Source organism: Gymnodraco acuticeps, unplaced genomic scaffold, assembly GCF_902827175.1.
Source record: "Gymnodraco acuticeps unplaced genomic scaffold, fGymAcu1.1, whole genome shotgun sequence".
Taxonomy (NCBI): Eukaryota; Metazoa; Chordata; class Actinopteri; order Perciformes; family Bathydraconidae; genus Gymnodraco; species Gymnodraco acuticeps.
In genome coordinates this window covers 1,946-16,256 of record NW_022990958.1, presented here as the reverse complement: position 1 = coordinate 16,256, position 14,311 = coordinate 1,946, and the positions used below count along the sequence as shown (strand labels likewise).

At 38.8% G+C, this 14,311-nt stretch overlaps 1 long non-coding RNA gene across 1 annotated transcript; it reads left to right on the top strand.

Annotated features, from left to right (window-relative positions):
- The first annotated feature begins 12,521 nt into the window (after positions 1–12,521).
- LOC117558773 lies at positions 12,522–13,927 on the top strand. Its single transcript, XR_004570870.1, has 3 exons — positions 12,522–13,164; positions 13,489–13,535; positions 13,907–13,927. It is a non-coding gene; the product is annotated as an uncharacterized LOC117558773 (long non-coding RNA).
- The last annotated feature ends 384 nt before the right edge of the window (positions 13,928–14,311 follow it).

The following is a 14,311-nucleotide window of genomic DNA, read 5'->3' as shown; positions in this document are numbered from 1 at the left end:
CTGTCATCTCTACATCTCTCATCTCTACATCTCTCATCTCTCATCTCTACATCTCTCATCTCTACATCTCTCATCTCTCATCTCTACATCTCTACATCTCTCATCTCTACATCTCTCATCTCTCATCTCTACATCTCTACATCTCTACATCTCTCATCTCTCATCTCTACATCTCTACATCTCTCATCTCTACATCTCTACATCTCTCATCTCTCATCTCTACATCTCTCATCTCTCATCTCTACATCTCTCATCTCTACATCTCTCATCTCTCATCTCTACATCTCTACATCTCTACATCTCTACATCTCTCATCTCTACATCTCTACATCTCTCATCTCTACATCTCTACATCTCTCATCTCTACATCTCTCATCTCTACATCTCTCATCTCTCATCTCTACATCTCTCATCTCTCATCTCTACATCTCTCATCTCTACATCTCTCATCTCTCATCTCTCATCTCTCATCTCTCTACATCTCTCATCTCTCATCTCTCATCTCTACATCTCTCATCTCTCTACATCTCTCACATCTCTCATCTCTACATCTCTCATCTCTACATCTCTCATCTCTCATCTCTACATCTCTCATCTCTACTCTCATCTCTACATCTCTCATCTCTCATCTCTACATCTCTCATCTCTCATCTCTCTCATCTCTCATCTCTCATCTCTACATCTCTACATCTCTCATCTCTCATCTCTACATCTCTCATCTCTACATCTCTCATCTCTACATCTCTACATCTCTCATCTCTACATCTCTCATCTCTCATCTCTACATCTCTCATCTCTCATCTCTACATCTCTCATCTCTCATCTCTACATCTCTCATCTCTACATCTCTCATCTCTCATCTCTCATCTCTACATCTCTACATCTCTCATCTCTCATCTCTACATCTCTCATCTCTCATCTCTACATCTCTCATCTCTACATCTCTACATCTCTCATCTCTACATCTCTACATCTCTCATCTCTCATCTCTACATCTCTCATCTCTACATCTCTCATCTCTCATCTCTACATCTCTCATCTCTCATCTCTACATCTCTCATCTCTACATCTCTCATCTCTACATCTCTCATCTCTCATCTCTACATCTCTCATCTCTACATCTCTACATCTCTCATCTCTCATCTCTACATCTCTCATCTCTACATCTCTCATCTCTACATCTCTCATCTCTACATCTCTACATCTCTCATCTCTACATCTCTCATCTCTACATCTCTACATCTCTACATCTCTCATCTCTACATCTCTACATCTCTCATCTCTACATCTCTCATCTCTCATCTCTCATCTCTACATCTCTCATCTCTACATCTCTTCATCTCTCATTACTCATCTCTTCATCTCTCATCTCTACATCTCTACATCTCTTCATCTCTCATCTCTCATCTCTACATCTCTCATCTCTACATCTCTTCATCTCTTCATCTCTCATCTCTACATCTCTACATCTCTTCATCTCTCATCTCTCATCTCTACATCTCAATGCAAAACAATATATTTGGTGCAGAAATATATGGTTGGGTGGGAGGTGGCGAGAGAGAGTGGGTTTGAGGTAGCGAGAGAGGATGGAAGGAGGTAGCGAGAGAGGGTGGGTTTGAGGTAGCGAGAGAGGTTGGGTTTGAGGTAGCGAGAGAGGTCGGAAGGAGGTAGCGAGAGAGGATGGGTTTGAGGTAGCGAGAGAGGGTGGGTAGGTGGGTATTGTTCATAGTTAATGAGGACTGTCAAGACAGGTGGAGTATGAGGTATCCTTTTCTGTGTTTTGCTCCCTCCTCTAAAAGGGTTTGGGACCATAGAAGATTGCAGTAGCCGCAATACCACTCACTGTGTTAATGCCTGTCGTCTGGGGTGCAATTGCCTAAATTCTGTCCATGCCGTCCGTGCAGCGAAGTCGTTTCCTCAGGAAGGTTAGACCATAGAGCTAGAACACACCTAGTGCTCTGTCTCTATGGAGATAGAACGCACCCAGTGCTCTATCTCTATGGAGACACCCAGTGCTCTATCTCTATGGAGACACCCAGGGCTCTATCTCTATGGAGACACCCAGTGGAGACACCCAGTTATATATCTCTATGGACACACCCAGTGCTCTATATTGATTGAGATAGAACACACCCAGTCGCTATCTCTATGAAGACACACAGTTCTCTATCTCTATGAAGACACACCCAGGGCTCTATCTCTATGGACACACACAGTTATCTATATCTATGGAGACACCCAGTTCTCTATGGAGACACACAGTTCTCTATCGCTATGGAGATAGAATACACCTAGTGCTTGAGACCATGTGGGAGGGTCTTGCAGAGTGGGCGAGTTCAGTATTTGCTGTGCGCTTTAATTTAAAAGTATTGTTATATGTTGCCTATTCCTGGATGTATGTGTGTAGATATGTCCTATTTGTGTTTGAATAGTGTGAGGAGGGAGTACAGGTGAAGGAGGGGAACTTCCATATGTTTTCACTTTGGTTGGTGAGGTGTATGGATTGGAGTGCCTGTTTTAGCATTACTTTTTTTTTGCTCAGTTGAAGTGTCTCTTGTTTATTAGTGCCTTAAGTCTAGTCCTGTGTGAGGTGGTACTTCAACTTAATGGATGCCTCAAGGGCCTGAATGGCATTTGCAAGCCTATAAACCTACTTATTTTTGGACAAATGGTCTGGAGGTTACTCAAAATGTGTTAGCCTAAACCAGTTTTTAATAGAGGGTGATTTAAATCCATTGTGCATCTGAATACCAGTCGCGCAATCAATGCAAATGCAGTTGAAAGTCCCAAAGATTGGTAAATCAGGGGGTAAATTGAAACTTGTATAGACCCCCCAAAATAGGGCTCCTTATTGTAATCAATGTGGGTTTTATATTTAGCTGGAAAGTAAGATGCAGCCATAAGAATCAAACGCAACGGGGTGTAGTAGAACGAAAAGGACCGTCGTTCACGAGCATTACAATGACGAGGAGTCGAGAGAGACTGAAGAAGGGCAGAAAGAACTACTCTGCTCAGAAACCTTTGCGTTGGGTTTCTGACGGAGCATGCACCAGCAGAGCCAATGTGCAGGAATTGCAGGTAAATACATCCAGTTTTATCTAGTCATTGGTTTGTTTGGATACCAGAACACAAGATGAAAGTAACCTTAAATTGAGATGGTTTAAAATGCTATTTTGTTTTAGAACGTAATAAAACAAAGTAAGCGTAGATTATTGGATGAAGCCTGTGTAGATTTCCAGAATAAAGTCAAATATGAATAGGCTATGACCAGGCCATTCAATGTTGCAGGCTTCTATGGAGAGCCAAGAGGCCAACTGTGACAATAGTCTCAGAATTGTTGCTTAAAATATACAACAGATTGTAATTATATTTAAAATATTACCACCCCCTTTATCCCCCACCCTTACAAACAAAACAAAACAGTGACGTCACGGATCAGCCAACCAATCAGACAGTAGTCTCGCGATGCCAGACCCATCTTCACACACTTGGTAGCACTGTACTTTAATCAGACAGTTATCAAGGTACCATATATGTTGAGTGGAGACGGCCGAAAACACTCGGTTTGTTACGAATTAGCTGGAGTTAAATAGCCTATTTTTTTTACCGGAATTCCGTTAACCCAGAGCCATATAATAGAAGAGTTACGCCAACGGAAGTCCAAAAACGGTTATCGTCACGTGGTTCATGTAGACGAGGATCGTTCCCCGGAAGTTCATGGCGGGCAATGTGAATGCATTGATAACAGGAGATAGAACTACGATTTTTGGTAATTATTAGTGAATAAAGGTTTTGATTTGCAATATTTATACAACAAATCGATATGTGTATGTATTTACATCAATATGTTTTAAAAAATAAAATAGAATTTGCTAATATTAAGTGATAATATTAGGATTAGTGTGAACAACTAGTTTACATGTTAGGCTAACAGTGACTTGGTTAAAGAGCCTGTTGCTGTTTATTTATAGCTTTGAATTCTTTAAAACCAATATTATCTTCTTAAACTTGTATGGTAGTCAGGAGCATCACTTTCTAATGTTTATTGATACATTTAGAGGGAGGGGATCTAAAGTAATGCTTTAAAATTCAGATTAGATTAATGTCTACCATTTTCTTAAAGTCATGGTAGTTTCAGTAACCATGGTAACTGAGGACACGAGTTATCTAAATGACTAATGTCATCTTTATGGCTTTCAGAAAGGACAGGAGACCGACAGGTGACTATCAAAGGACTAGCAGCAGCAGCATGATGATGATGATGTTAAATGTGTTGTTTTAGGAACATCCATTGCAAATACATGGAATTCAATAAACATTGAATAGCATATCATACAGTTTGTCTGTGCCTTTTCCTCCGTGTTGTCCTGGTTTGCTGTGCTGCCTCCTAGTCTCCACCATGGTGTGCTGTGCTGCCTCCTAGTCGCCACCATGGTGTGCTGTGCTGCCTCCTAGTCTCCACCATGGTGTGCTGTGCTGCCTCCTAGTCTCCACCATGGTGTGCTGTGCTGCCTCCTAGTCCAACCCTGTCTCCTAAAAATTACGTTCCCACAGAACTAAACTGCATTCTCAATTACGTTTAGCTAGAAACGTATTTTCTCCCACGTTACGTTTGTTATGAACGTATCTCAAATACGTTTATTTTCTACATATCTTCTAGAAACATATCTTCTCCCACGTTACGTTCGTTATGAACGTATCTTAAATACGTTTATTTTCTACATATCTTCTAGAAACGTATTTTCTCCCACGTTACGTTCGTTATGAACGTATCTTAAATACGTTTATTTTCTACATATCTTCTAGAAACATATCTTCTCCCACGTTACGTTCGTTATGAACGTATCTTAAATACGTTTATTTTCTACATATCTTTGCCATTTATTGCCTTGCTTATAATAATGATAATAGTCATTTAAAAATATCATTTTAGAGCACACATTTGAAATCGAGAATCGGGCTCGATATATGGTTAAATTAAAATCAGTAGGCGAGGCTGTAATTTCGGCAGCTGTTACTCTCATGAGCGAGGCAGAAAATAATAGTTTTAACATGACAAAAAGCTGCTGTGTCGTTTATTGCACCTCAAAGATTAAAACAAATCCAGAGTTACTTGTTTCTGTACTTCCTCTAAGAAGAAAAGACAGTAAAATAAGAGCTCTGTGGCTTCAGGCTTGATCGCCGTTCAAATGACAGCGTTGGTTTCCCCAAAAGTGGGCGGGGCTGTAAAGTGACGTTTTACTATCATCTATTATTCAAAACCATTCTATTTATTCTAACGTAAATTACATGCCAGTGTTTTATCTTTTTATTTATTTGTTTTTATTTTAAATCGTATAATGTCAGACTTTTTTCCCGTCTGTGAGGAAAATAAATGGCTCAGAGCCTCAAAATACTGAAATCTGTATTTTTTAAAATCTTTTCCTTCTAATTTGTTATTATTTTCTAAATAACACACTGTTATTTACTCAACCATAACACACAATTATCCTTGTTTTTATGTATTCGTTTAATTCTATAATCTTGGGCTTTTTAGCCGTAAATAAAGTCACCGGAAACAGACGGGACATTTTGAGCGATACACACCACAAACCCACCGAACTGATTACCCAAGATCCTCAGCTTGAAGCTCGTTGATTGGATGTTTTAGCCGCAATAAACGCTGGGATATGGTGTTAATAAGTTGTGATATCCGAAAACGAAAAATAAAATAATACCTAATTCAGAGTGTTCTTGCTTTTCTCTTTGGAAGTCATCACATAACGGCATTGTAATACACGGTTCGGCTGCATTAAATATTATACATCTGCCGTAGTTCTTTATTTATAGAGCCCTGATGAGAAGACTTCTAGACAAACATGAGGAACTGCCGCCAAAACTGAATACTTGATGTGGATCATAAATATATCAACAATTAAACAACATCTTCAATTTCTTTTCACAAAATACGTCTCCTTGCAGTATCAATAGTAATTCGGCTGACTTTTATATTTGATCCAATTGGTAGATAATAGGTTATATTTACACCATGACGGTGCACAGCTGATAGAAAAGGACTTGTAGTTTTTAAAGATATTACTGATTTTCTTTGAATATAATAATGTAAATACTGAGTTGAGAGAATAGTCAGGGGATTTGGGTGATGGGAGACACATCTATGGATTCAGAATTTCAATAGCGTACCATTAAATGACGGATATACCTTTCTGTCTGTGATGTTTTACAAATCAGATATTAATGTGTAGAAGTAAAACATGTGAAATAATATAGCAATATCCTGTAAAATTATGTAAAAACATGAATAAAACTACACATCTTCAGATGTTATACATACATAAGTGTTCTACACTAATAATACAAAGTTATTATTAGTATGCTGTGTGTACCTTGTGTGCACCGCCTAGTGGTTAAAGCACGGTATTGAATTATTTTTGTTGAATAATGTTATTTGATGAAAACAATATTAAGAGTACATACTTTCATAGGGGGAAAGTAGAAGGTCAATGATAGAAATATAGAATATAAAAAGTCAAGAAGATACTATAAGTGATCTCTACAATAAAACAGTTTAGTGCCGGATGTACAAAGATATTAATATGAGGATGTGCAAAACAGAAAAACGAATTAACCTTTATTAACACATTAAAGAATACTTTAGGTTAAGGTCTTATTTTAAACAAGAAAAAAGCTTTGGGGGTATCTATCTACAGATAAATATTAAGCCTGACAAAGTACTTAACGTCTAATATATTGCTTTCCTGCAATGTTAACTATGTTGAAGCACTTCTTTTAACTGATATTATACACATTAATTATACTCTAATGTATGTAGATAGAATAAGAAATGTGCAGAATATGACAGTTTAATGGTGGAGGTACACACATATTGATAGATGTCTTGTAATGCGCTGTTGAGGAACCTGCGACCCAAGTTGTGTATATGATCAATAAACCTTAGAAAATCTTGAAATCTTGAAAGGGATGTGCAAAATAGCCATTATACAGTTTTTAATTAACTATTAGTAGAGAATAACGAGTAATGAATATACTTTATAGAGATCTGCAGATAAATGTTTCGTCTTCTCAAGCACCACCTATCAAATATCTCTCCTGATTGTTGGCACTTGACAATCACCTTCCCTGAATTTTACTCACGTGTAACTAAAGTCTGCTTTAAGGGTTGTTTATATTTCACATCATTAATCAGAATCTGCAAAGTAACTCAACTAAATGCAGTGGAGTAAAAATACCAGGTTAACCTCTGAATTGTAGTGGAGTAGAATTACAAAGTAAGCTGTCGTGTGGGTATATATGAATGCTGCCCATTATGGATATAAGCGATTTTTACCCATTTAGTAATTACATGTTTTAAATGTGTACACACCAATGTGTTTCCTATCGCCTAAACCTCCAGGGCTGTACACAGTTTAATACTGGCAACTTCTAATTTTGGGAAAAACGTCTTTTAAAACTACAATTCCCAGTAGATACGTGCCATAGAGAACATGTTGCGAAACACAATAGCCAGCATGTGTATTTCTCGGGGGGCGTTCGAGTCCAGTTTTGAATAGTCTGCCGTGGTTTCGTTCCATTTCAAAGAGCTTGACGCTCGGCGTAACCTTGGCGCACTGCCACTCAAACATCACGGGGTTTGTCAACGGGACTGTAGTCCCAAACGATAGCTGGGGATTATGGGTAGTGTAGTGTCTTCGGCCATCCTAAATCTCGAAATGTCCCGTCTGTTTCTGGTGACTTTATTTACGGCTAAAAAGCCCAAGATTATAGAATTAAACAAATAAATAAAAACAAGGATAATTGTGTGTTATTGTTGAGTAAATAACAGTGTGTTATTTAGAAAAGAATAACAAATTAGAAGGAAAAGATTTTAAAAAATACAGATTTCAGTATTTTGAGGCTCTAAACCCCATTTATTTTCCTCACAGACGTTTATACGATTTAAAATAAAAACAAATAAATAAAAAGATAAAACACTGGCATGTAATTTACGTTAGAATACATAGAATGGTTTTGAATAATAGATGATAGTAAAATCTACGTCACTTTACAGCCCCGCCCACTTTTGGGGAAACCAACGCTGTCATTTGAACGGCGATCAAGCCTGAAGCCACAGAGCTCTTCTTTTACTGTCTTTTCTTCTTAGAGGAAGTACAGAAACACGTAACTCTGGATTTGTTTTAATCTTTGAGGTGCAATAAACGACACAGCAGCTTTTTGTCATGTTAAAACTATTATTTTCTGCCTCGCTCATGAGAGTAACAGCTGCCGAAATTACAGCCTCGCCTACTGATTTTAATTTAACCATATATCGAGCCCGATTCTCGATTTCAAATGTGTGCTCTAAAATTATATTTATAAATGACTATTATCATTATTATAAGCAAGACAATAAATGGCAAAGATATGTAGAAAATAAACGTATTTTAGATACGTTCATAACGAACGTAACGTGGGAGTAAATACGTTTCAAGCTAAACGTAATTCAGAATGCAGTTTAGTTCTGTGGGAACGTAATTTTTAGGAGACAGGGTTGCCTAGTCGCCACCATGGTGTGCTGTGCTGCCTCCTAGTCTCCACCATGGTTTGCTGTGCTGCCTCCTAGTCGCCACCATGGTTTGCTGTGCTGCCTCCTAGTCTCCACCATGGTTTGCTGTGCTGCCTCCTAGTCTCCACCATGGTTTGCTGTGCTGCCCTCCTAGTCTCCACCATGGTGTGCTGTGCTGCCTCCTAGTCGCCACCATGGTTTTGCTGTGCTGCCTCCTAGTCGCCACCATGGTTTGCTGTGCTGCCTCCTAGTCTCCACCATGGTTTGCTGTGCTGCCTCCTAGTCTCCACCATGGTTTGCTGTGCTGCCTCCTAGTCGCCACCATGGTTTGCTGTGCTGCCTGGGGATGCTCCAATCGCTCAGAGAAAGGTGTACGAATGTACGGCTTCCCCACTGACACAGAGCGGAGGAAGCAGGAGCAATTTCACAACCAACAGCAAACAAATATGTGATTTATATACAAACACTGCATTTGCACTTTTTCACAAAACGAAAACCACACCATTGGGAAAGCTTAATGTTTTGTTTAATACAAAAAACAGGGAAAGGCTTGAAAAACACTGAGAGTTGAGACTCAGGGTGCAGGGTGAGGGTCTCAGTGCAGGTATTCAGGCTCCATTGAATCCCCCTCTGGTTCTTGTGCTGAAAGAGGGAGTAACAGACAGGAGAAAGGGTTATACACACCTATATAGCACACCTATTGGATGGGAAATTGCCTTGGGGAGATAAGGTGTGGTCTTTGTTCCCAACTGAAGTTATGGAACTTTATTATTTGTGAGTTTAACAAAGTATGACAAATGGCATCAGTAACATATGTGATATGAATTTCTATAAAGTTGTCTCACATTCTTGGTCATATTGTATATACAGTATGTAATGAGTATAACATGTCCAGTAAGTATAAAGTGTTTCCTAATACTGTGTATTCAACCACTATGGAATATGTATGTGGGCAGACAAAACTGAGTTGTTCTGTGTGTGAAGTAACCTCAAGTCACTCCGCAGGCACATTTTGATGCAGACCAGTTTGTCAAGACAAAAAAGGGCAAGACTAGGCTGAGAGCAGAGGCTATACCCACCATCTTCGTGCATCGCCCTGTGGTCAAAAAGAGAAGGGCCCCTGCACCACGATTCACCCCGGGACCTGTATCTACAAAGCCCATAGCTCATGATCACAGCGATAGTGTGAAAGGTGACACAGGTATAATAAGTATGAACTCTTAGTAACAAAAGTAATATTTCTTATTTTTAAGTGGTATAATATTTTAAATGTTCGAACATTTACAGTGCCATGTCTTCTACTTACATTAGTCTCAAAGATTGAGGGAAGAAGGGAAGGGATCACTGCCCTCCACCTGCCAGAGGAGCGCAAACAACAAAAACAAGCAAGGTGTCCCGTCATGTACCTGGAAGTTTGGGTTGGCAAAATGGAGTAAGAGAGGGACTTGAAAAACCTTGGTGGCTGTCTACTCATGTTGTTACAGTTGTCTTGGTTACAGCTCTCAAGTGTTTTTTTGTGCCATTTCCACATCTTTAGAAAATATGAAAAAATGGAAGTGAAATCAACCTCTTCTCTGGAGAACAAACTTTGATTTCTCTGTCTTGTGAGTTTGCAGTCTTGCAGTTTTGCTCCTCCACCTGTAACATCACTGCCCCTCCACCTGCCATACAGTAGGTTACTAACAAGATTACTGATATAATACATGTTTAGTATGCTTACTTATATAAAACAGTAGTATTAAACTTACCTTGTGTGTTCACTCTCACTTAAGTCCCTCTCCCTTTGCCATCAATCCAAAATCAGCTGAGCTGCAACATTATACACACAGGTAATAATCAACATAATCACAAGGACACAATATGGCTCTGCTAAAAACACTCACTCTTACACGCACCAAAGTTATATTTATCTAATATTTAACTCCCTCCACCCCCGCATACAATCCCGTTTAGAAGCCCCTCTTCTCTAATTCAACAACGTTGGACCAAATAGACATTAAGAGAACGGAATTTACAATTAAAAGGCTGTTCAACGTGTGTTGCTAACTTGCTTCGGTATCCTAGCTTGATCTGTTATCTGTAAACGTTCCCTAAATCTACTAATTTAGGGACAATCCACTGACATCCTTTAATACACATGTTCAATTGAATCAGATGTACTGATAATATCCGCAATATAAATCTTTAAACTTCTTCTTACCTTTAAAAGTCCGTCACGAACGGTCTATTATGCTGCAACTCCACAGCTCTGCTAGCCTTGGCGCTAACTTCCGGGGAACGATTGAGAGGCTCCACGATCCGCCATTGCTGTAAAAAAGTGGTCCATTGGAGTGAACGGAGATGTCATAACTCTTCTATTATATGGCTCTGCGTTAACCTACTCTTCAAGAACTTCAAGAACAAAAATGGATAGCAGGAAAAGCCTGGTTTATACTTCTCCGTGAGCGCGTTAGCGAACGGAAATGTTCATTTGGTGCTGATGTTCGCACAGTGGTTTGCCATCAGGGATGCAAACTTGTCACCTTTCGGCAAAATTCGCCGTTTTGAATCCAAAATAGGTCGTTTGTGTGATTCATGTAGATCTGCAATAAAAATATTTTTGGGGTATGGGGGGATCTGGGACCCGGAGTAATCTGCGGCCAACAATCAGGAGAGATATTTGATAGTTGGTGCTTGAGAAGACTAAACATGTATCTGCAATTGACATGAATGGAAACGAGTAATAAAGTATATTCATTACTCGTTATTCTCTACTAATAGTTCATTAAAGACTGTATATTATGGCTATTTTGCACATCCCTTTCAAGATTTTCAAAGGTGTATTGACATATCATATACACAACTACGGTGTAGTTATGCAATGAATTAAACACTTGGGTCACAGGTTCCTCAACAGTGCATTACAAGACATCTATCAATATGTGTGAACCTCCACCATTAAACTGTCATATTCTGCACATTTCTTATTCTATCTACATACATACGAGTATAATTCATATGTATAATATCAGTTAAAATAAGTGCTTCAACATAGTTAACATTGCAGGAAAGCAATATATTAGACGTTAAGTACTTTGTCAGGCTTAATATTTATCTGTAGATAGATACCCCCAACGTTTTTTTCTTATTTAAAAGAAGACCTTAATCTGTTATTTAATGTTTAAATAAAGGTTAATTCGTTTTTCTGTTTTGCACCTCCTCCTATTAATATCTTTGTACATGCTGCACTAAACTGTTTTATTGTAGAGATCACTTTATAGTATCTTCTTGATTTTTTATATTCTATATTTCTATATTTATACTTTCCCCCTATGAAGTATGTACTCTTAATATTTTTTTAATCAAACTATAATTCAATAACGTGCTTTAAACCACTAGATGCACACAAGGTACACAAATGTTTTTCCGGATTTCATATCATATAAACAACCAAATCCCAGCATGCATTGCGGCTAAAACATCCAATAAGCGAGCTTAAAACCATAGCTGAGGGATCTTGGGTAATGCCCTATGTCCGGTTATTTTTATTTTGAAATTCAGTCCCTGACGGAGGCCAAAAAAGCCCGAGATTATGGAATTAAACCAATAAATAAAATCAAGGATAATTGTGTGTTATTGGTGAGTAAATAACAGTGTGTTATTTTTGAAAAGAATAACAAATTAGAAGGAAACAAATATTTAAAAAATACAGATTTCAGTATTCTGAGGCTCTGAGCCCCATTTAGTTTCCTCACAGACGGCAACAAAAGTCCGAAATTATACGATTTAAAATAAAAGCAATAATTGTGGCTTGATATTGAGTAAGAACATGTTTTTATGAACCACACAGCTTCAGGTCTTCCTCGACCCGACCGGAGAAAAAGACGTGCTGCAAGCAGTAGAAATACATTGCTTTTAAAATCGTGCTGTGCAACACGAAAAAAAATCGTGCTGTGCAACACGAAAAAAAGGGGCAAATCGTGTTGGGGAACACAAATCAATAGATTAAAAATCGTGTTGGTGAACACGAAATGCCGTGAGACTGGGTTGTAATGTTTTGGTTTATGAGTTCACCACACTGATGTAGCCAGAAACATTAGGATGCTAAGTGAATGGGAAAGTGTGTCTCAAACTTTTTACTGGAGCTGTATGTATTTAGGTTTACCACCACATTAAGACTTGTTTTATTCTGTGAATGCACGTCCAGCTCCTCCACTGCAGTATCAAAAAGGTTATTGCGTTTAGACAGTAACCTTTCCCTAGCCTGTAAGCACATGAGAACAGTCGCAGCTGCCTGTAATGAAGGCAAACAGTGTATCACATTGTTTCCTGCAGCTTAATCTGTGATTCTTACAGAGGTGGTGGTGTGTGCAGCAGCAGCACAGGTAACGGTCCAAGACAGGAGAAAACAGGTTGGTAGAAAACGAGTTGTAAAGCAAAGTTATTTATATTTACCTTTGCAAGACGACTATGTGCCTTTTTCAAAAATACACTACATCTTGATATGGTTACATTGTTTTGATTGCAGTGGTATATGGAACTGGACAGTTCTGTTTTAAGGTTGTGGAGAGCAGTGTGAGGAGAGGTTGACACTGAGTGGTCCTGTGAGTCAGGAACAACTGGTACATAAAAAACAATGACAGTTTTAAGAATAGCACACTTCTACTTCATACTAGCCCAAGGAAGCCCCACAGGTGTGCTCAATTTAAAAAGAGTGTGTGCATGCGATTGCAGTGATGAAAGTGAAACATGCGTAGAGGGTACATTTGAAAGCAAACTAAGTGTAGTAAAAGTATGCCATATTCAAATCAACCAATGTGTTTTGCAGATGTGTAAAGTAGAATATGTATTGCATAATTTCCTTAAGTCTTGTTTGTGTTATAAGTTAATGAAAGCAGGCTTTAGGTTTCTGCAACAGTATTCTGATATACATTTCATATTTACAGGCTGGAAATGAATACTTGCACATGGTCAAGGACCTTGCAGAGATGAGGTATGAATTCAGTTGCATAGCGTTGTCTTGTTAATTTGCATCTGAACAGTTAACTTGAGTTTTGACACCACACAGGGAAAGAGCATTACATCGTTGAATCTCCACTTGACTCCAGCTTGGGCTGTTTGACCTGCCCATATTGTTACGATTGCATGGGTTTTGTATAATCTGTCGGTCATGTTCCCATACACCACCACATTCACTGAAATAATTCTGTTCAGACTGCAATGTTTCTTTTGGTTTACCAGATGTGTCTGAGAGGATCATCCCAGGGCCTGCAAAGACTACATTTTCAGACAAATAGCTTTTTAGTACTTTACATATAATTGTACCATCTCATGAATGTTTTTTTCTCTGGCCTTTTTTAACAGGCATGATGGACTGGAAGGGTTTGCCAGGCAGTATTGGGCTTGAACGCAGGGTGCCATTTGTGTTAGCGGACAGAAACCGAGATATTACTCGAACATTTCCTGGGACAGTGCCCTGACAGCCAGCACCCAGATTACGTTTCTTTAGTTGGGAACCTTCTTTTTTATTTGTGACGCCCCTCACATTTATGTTACAGCTAGTGTTTGTTTGAAGGCCTGAATGATACCTCTGTTGATTTGTTAATGTAATATGTATAAAGATTGTTTTAGGAAGAATGGATGAGGGTCAGTGAAACATTAAGGTGTGATAGTGCTTTACTGTCCACACCACAGTTCACCAGTGTAGAACTCTACAGGTCTTTAGTACAGGTCTGTGGATGTTGGAGGTCTACACTAATCCAAAAGTAA